The sequence below is a fragment of the Vicia villosa genome, unplaced genomic scaffold (assembly GCF_029867415.1).
Source record: "Vicia villosa cultivar HV-30 ecotype Madison, WI unplaced genomic scaffold, Vvil1.0 ctg.002925F_1_1, whole genome shotgun sequence".
Taxonomy (NCBI): Eukaryota; Viridiplantae; Streptophyta; class Magnoliopsida; order Fabales; family Fabaceae; genus Vicia; species Vicia villosa.
In genome coordinates, this window is record NW_026706068.1 from 90,653 (window position 1) to 97,448 (window position 6,796).

General features: G+C 35.1%; 1 non-coding gene across 1 annotated transcript; it reads right to left on the reverse strand.

The window, feature by feature from the left end:
- Nucleotides 1-5,819: 5,819 nt before the first annotated feature.
- LOC131640062 (small nucleolar RNA R71) lies at nucleotides 5,820-5,926 on the reverse strand. Its single transcript, XR_009295137.1, has one exon. It is a non-coding gene; the product is annotated as a small nucleolar RNA R71 (small nucleolar RNA).
- Between the last annotated feature and the right edge of the window lie 870 nt (nucleotides 5,927-6,796).

Consider the following 6,796-nt stretch of genomic DNA (forward strand, 5'->3'; position numbering starts at 1 on the left):
GTTGTAGGATACTCCAGGCTTCTTTCGATGATTTAGCTCTCATAATCCTTGGGAAGATGGATAGAAAGACTCCTCTTTGAATCATCCCAAGAACTCCAGCATCTGTGATCTTCTTCTTCTTCAACTCATCAAGCCGTTGGCTTGATTCTTCAGCCTTTTCTTTTGATTTTTCAGCCTCTGTTGGTGCCGGTTCTTCATATCCTTTTTTTGACATACTCTAAAACATCCAAAGATGTGAATAGAGTCTCCATTTTAACAGCCCAAAAATCATAGTTCTCTCCTTCAAATAGAGGAACTTTGACATTGTTGTATGTTGCTGAAGGAATGTTTATGGAAGCCATAACTTTTGTTGTTTTTGCTGCAGCTGCAAGGATCTGCAACTCTGATTCCACTCTGATGGTGGTATTCTAGAGGTGGTATGTGATTAATTATAGTGTTGCAAGATTCTGCAGAGGAAAACTGGTTTTAGTCAATTTCTGCACTATACTTCTACTGGTAGAAGAACATTGAAAAAACTGCTGATTTTATTGAATTCACCACTCACTGCTATATATTTCTTAGCATTACAAAGCCTCTATATAGGCTTGAATCAAAACTGACATAGAAGACAATAAGATGATAATTAAGATGAGGACTCTTTGGTTCTCTCAATCTTAATGATACAACTCTAACATAACTCTAAATAAAGATAATCATTATAATGTGATGGTTACACTTCTTTCATAATGCTTACTAATAGTTGTGGTTACAACACATTAATTTTAACATTTTCCCAATATAGAGATCTGGTACTAGTATGGTCCATTTAAAAAGGTTCTATAAAAAGTTAATGCAGTATCATCTCATTTTTCTATATGCATGATCATCAAAATTTGATATAAAATTTATCATTTTTTTCATATTAAAACTTTTTTGAAAAGATCATAGTTAAAGAATAATTCATACGCATTAAGTTTGTAGAAATAACCCCATACATGTTAAGAAAAATTTATCCTTTTTTTTTGTTAATGAACTAAGAAGAAATCTCCTAGAAGATAAAGATGGGATATTGACACTACTAAAAATAACGTTTTTATGACGAAGGTTTCACCTCAGTAAAAAAAAAACGAGGTATTATAGTTCAGGTGTGCCATGTTTGATTTTTTTATATAAATAAAAACAATATATATTACCTCGATTTTTAATAAAACCCAAGGAAAAAACAAACCATGACACACTTCGAATCTCAACTATTGTCGTTTAGACTTTTATTTGTTTATAAGTGAATACTAAATGATATATCCCTTCGGTTTCCATAAAAATCAAGGGATAAAATAAATATATTTTACTATAAAAAATACTCTTAAACGAATTTAACCTATTCCTAACTTATATGTTGTCGCCCCAAACTAGTACGCATTATTCTTTGGGATGGATTGCAAGACATAAAAAATCTTCAACATTCTTCTATCCTTGAACCAAACATTTTTTATGCCCTTACAATCTATCTTAAATAATGGTGTTGATGTTGCTGTTGTATATTTGGAACAACCCTCAATTAAAAAAGGGGGCTTAACCTTTGAAAAGTAATCAATTGATAGATTGCATGTGCAGAAAATCATTTTTGCTTCAACTTAAACATAGAAGGGAGTTGCTCAACCTTTGAAACGTTAAACAGAGAAACGAGCTTAACCTTTGAAAAGCTATATAGGCAAAAACAATCTTGAATTGCAGCGATGAATCTAAGTTTATTTTAATATTTTGTGTCAACAATGTAATATTTAAAAAAAAATAGACATCCTTCACATCGAATTTATTCTAAAATCGAGGGGCTTATTTATTTTTATATTTTTCAATTTAAAATATAAATTATGTTTCCCCTCATTTTTTTTTTAAAAACCAAGGAAATATGTTACACCGCTACAACAACGAATCTCCACCCTACATTCCTAAAGGAACAACGCTCAAGATATTGCCAAGACATCAATCCACAACAAACTATGTACATCCACTATTTTATATCTTTTTTGTGAAATCATTTGCCTTGATATCATTTGTTCAAGATAATGAAATTTTGGAACTTAAAATTTTTTGAAAAAGTTCTCATAGATGGATTGCAAGTGCATAAATCATTCTTGCTTCAACTAAAATAAATAAGAGATATCAACATTTGAATAACTTATTAAAAATTCTATACAGTCAAACAACTATTGAACTTCAAAAGAATGCTCGTAAAAGGTATGTGCATTCTTTTCCAATAGGATCTAGATTAGAACGAAAGGTGATGTTCTCCAAGAACAACAGCTACTATGATAATGCTGCATTTGTTGTAATAATATAATTAAATATTATGTGTAAATAATATAATGTTAAAAAAAACTTCTACACCTTTAACCTCATTTTTTCCAAAAACCAAGAAAATAATTTTGGCATGATAAGTGAGAATATTGATCAATGTCCTTAAATAAATATGTGCCGCCCATTTTATGAGTATCAACGCTCAAGACACTTTTATTAGTGATCCGCGTGAAACCTAAGAGACATCCATTATGAAAGCATGATGAATATTAACAATTATAACCTAAATAAAACACGAAGCCCTTAAAACCTATAAACGCTTGAAAAAATTCTCTAAAATGGATTGCAAGAGCTGAAAACTATCTGGATTGTTTTCTTAAATATTTATTTGACCAGAAGATCATGTATTTAAATAATGATATAATTATCTTACCCTTTTTCATCATAAACAAATGCATGCAAGATCTGTATAGAATAATCATGCATCCAACATTTGATCTTCCTTAAGATTCAATAGTTCGAAAATCTAAAATCTAGAAAAATCTAAAATCTAGATCTTCATGAATTTTGATTTTTATCTAGATTCCTAGTGAATTTGATTTTGATTTTAATTTTAATATTATGTATAAAAAATGTAATATTTTGGGTAAGTAATATAAAAATTAAAATAATAATAATAATATTACCCCTCAATTTTTATCAACAAAGATGAAGAAATAAATCTTTGCAACATCAAAGGCTAATTGTTCAAAAAGAGAAGTTGCCCAAAATATATGTAAAATGGAGGTGCCGTTTAGAATTAAAGCTTTTGCTTGGAGACTCTTCCATGATAGGCTTTACATTAAGGATCTTTTGTTACTTAGAGGGATTTCTTTATCATTAGACAATTTAAATTGTATTTTGTGTGTGAGTTGTTTGGAAAATAGTAAACACATATTTTTTGGTTGTTGTGTGGTTAAGAAGGTGTGGAGTGAGATAGCTTTGTGGGTTGAAAAAGGGGCTTGTGTGGAGGAAAAGGGTTTGACGAGCTTAATGGATTGGCACTTCTTTTTTCACCAAAAATATGTCAATGATAGAAGAACGCGTGTTGTGTGGCTCGCAACTACATGGACTCTTTGGCTTCTAAGAAACGGAATTTGTTTTCGGAACGATAATTGGAACGTGAATGATAACACGATTTTATATCGTATATTTAGCCTAAAATCCATAGATATTTATAGCATTTTCCATTTATTATGTCAATTTATTATGATATTACGCGTGTATTTGCTTTGTTTCAGGTTTTACACTTCAATTACGACTATTTGCGAAAAGGAAAGAAAATCGAGCTTAAATGACCAATATTTATGCTTAAAAGACGAAAAGGGGTGCTGTAATGAAAGAAGGGTGCAATTAGGACCCAAAAGGCCCAAAAGAGCAATCCAGCCCACGAAGGAAAGCAACCCAGGCCTCACTAGTAAGCAGAGACGCACGTCTCTGCCACCTCAGCGAAAAGGGAGACGCACGTCTCCACCTCCCTAAATCCTCTCCACTTGAGACGCACGTCTCAAGTCTTCCTGAAGAATAGGAGACGCACGTCTCCACGTCCAAGTCTGCAGAATCTCCTCTTTTCACGCAAAGCAACTGCAAATCCCCTCCTATAAATAGGACCTGCTATCTCACTTCAATCTGTCCGATTTCCTGCCAACGAAGTGCTGCCGAAATTGTACCGCGAACTGCTTTTCCTTATTCTGTTTTCATTTAACCGTCTATTTTCTCACAACGATTTCTACACTGGAAATTGTTGTGAATTTTTCATAGATCTAGCCTTACGTTAGATTTATCGCTTTATTTCCTTGTTTTTATTTTCTGCCATTTAAATTCCGAAGAACGATCCAGCCAACCTGTGGTGGAAGTTCGAGTACTTCAAGATTCAATTCAATTCAGATTTATTTTAATTCAGGTTTTTATTTACCGCCTCATTTATATTATTTATCTGCATGATATATTATATGCCATTTAATATGCTTATTATTATGAACCGAACCAATATATGTATGTTTAATCGTATTAATATGTCTGGCTAAAATACTAAAGGTGTCGGTATGTAAAGTAAGTTAACCGTAGGGATCCGAAATAAATTGGCTAAAATTATGTTTTATTAATTATCACTTATTTTTGGTTTATATGTCTAGTTTAATTAGTAAGTCTTAAAACCAATAGAGCGAAAGTTTGAGGGCTTAAGACGGTCAAAGGTTAAAACCAATAGAGCGAAAGTTTGAGGTCTTTAACTGGATAGTAGACATAGGACATTAGTTTTAAGGACGGCGAAAGCGTATTAAAACTAATTGGAACTTATTTATTTTCAAAAATTGTTTTTACACTCGAGCGGGATGGCGAAAGCGTACGTTAGGGGTATTAGCTTGCTCCGAGTCAACAGAGCGAAAGTTTGAGATTAGGAGATTTAAATAGATAACAACCTCGTAAAATAGGCATTTTATTAATTACATTGTTTCCAAAAAGCTCTTCTAAAATCTAATGGGATGGCGAAAGCGTACATTAGGATTAGGATAGTAGTCTGAATCAACAGAGCGAAAGTTTGAGACGAGGATTTTTAATCAATTGGAATTAGTAAAGATTTTTAATTTAATTATGCAAAAGCCAATGAACCTTCGGATTGCCTTTAGTTAAACGAAATACATACTGATACCTGTCTTTTATTATTATTCTTTATTTTCTCACAATCACTTTCCCTTAGGAACAATCGAAATTTTAGTACTCCTAACTTTACATAGTAACCTTAGATAACGGTAGATCGATTCATAGTCCCTGTGGATTCGATATCTTTTAAAACTACACGACACGACTGTGCACTTGCAGTTATCCCGACTAATAGACACGCAAAGTCGCGATCAAGTTTTTGGCGCCGTTGCCGGGGACTATTTAAGTCGATATCGTAACTCACTGTTACACCGTAGAGACTAGGATAATTCTTCCCTTTCTTTTTGAACGATTGTATGCTCAATACTCGTTCACAAGGAGGAGACTTAATACAACGAATTAACGAGATCGAACGTTTCATTAACGTTAAACGTCGAGCTCGCAACCTTCCCGAAGTAGCAGAAATTCCGATTAATCAGGAATTGAATTTTACTGATCAAATCAATCAAATCACCCCGAAGTTAGAGATGGCTGCTATTCGTCCTCTTAGAGACTATGCCGCTCCTTCACGCGCTGAACCGCATTCAAGTATCGCACCACCTGCGATTGAAGCGAACAATTTCGAACTGAAACCTTCACTGGTCCAAGCTGTTCAACAGAATCAATTCTCTGGAAGCCCTGTAGACGACCCAAATCTCCATTTATCCGTGTTCGTGCAATACGCCGACACTATCAAAGCCAACAACGTTAGTTCCGAAGCTATTCGATTACGCCTTTTCCCTTTCTCCTTGAGAGATAGAGCGAGAGCGTGGCTTCAATCCCTGCCTTCCAATTCCATAACTACGTGGGACGAATTGAAGAGAGTATTCTTAGCAAGATACTTTCCGCCTAGCAAAACTGCTATGCTTAGAGGTCAAATCAACGGATTTACCCAGAAAGATAACGAATCGCTTTTCGAAGCTTGGGAACGTTACAAGGACATGCTTAGAATATGCCCTCATCATGGACTCGAACCATGGCTGATCATCCATACCTTTTATGGTGGTCTCTTATATAACACTAAAATGACTATAGATGCCGCTGCTGGCGGAGCATTAATGGACAAACCCCATGATGAAGCATACAAACTCATAGAGAACATGGCACAAAACCATTACCAATGGGGAGGAGAACGCGCCGCTCTAGAGAAAGCCCAAACCAAAGGAGGAATGTACGAAATTAGTGGTATAGACCGCGTTAACGCTAAAGTAGACGCTTTAACTCAAAAGATCGAGAATTTAACCATCACTCCTTCAGCCACCGCTGCCGCTGTAGCACCTAACTGCGAGATTTGTGGATTGACTGGGCATGTAGTTGCTGAATGCCAACTCTTGACTGGAGTCCCATCTGATCAAGTAAATTACGCTCAAGGAAACCCTTATTCTAACACGTACAACCCTGGATGGAAAAACCACCCGAACTTTTCTTATAAGAACAACAATGCGTTGTACGCGCCTGGACAAGCACCTGCTGTACCACCTGGCTACCAAAAAGCGCCTGTAGCTGCTCAAAACACCCCTAGGAAGTCAAACCTAGAAATCATGATGGAAAACTTTATAGCTTCCCAACAACAAACCAACAAAGACTTCCTGAATCAAAACATCCACAATAGCGAGCAACTAAAACAACTATCGAACAAAGTAGATGCTTTAGCTACGCATAACAAAATGTTAGAAACTCAAATCTCACAAGTAGCTCAACAACAAGCACCTACTGCTGCCCCTGCTGGCACGTTTCCTGCTCAACCACAACCTAATCCTAAAGGACATGCGAACGCGATAACACTACGAAGTGGAACTAATTACGATGGACCCATAGATCCTAGAACCCAAAACGTACC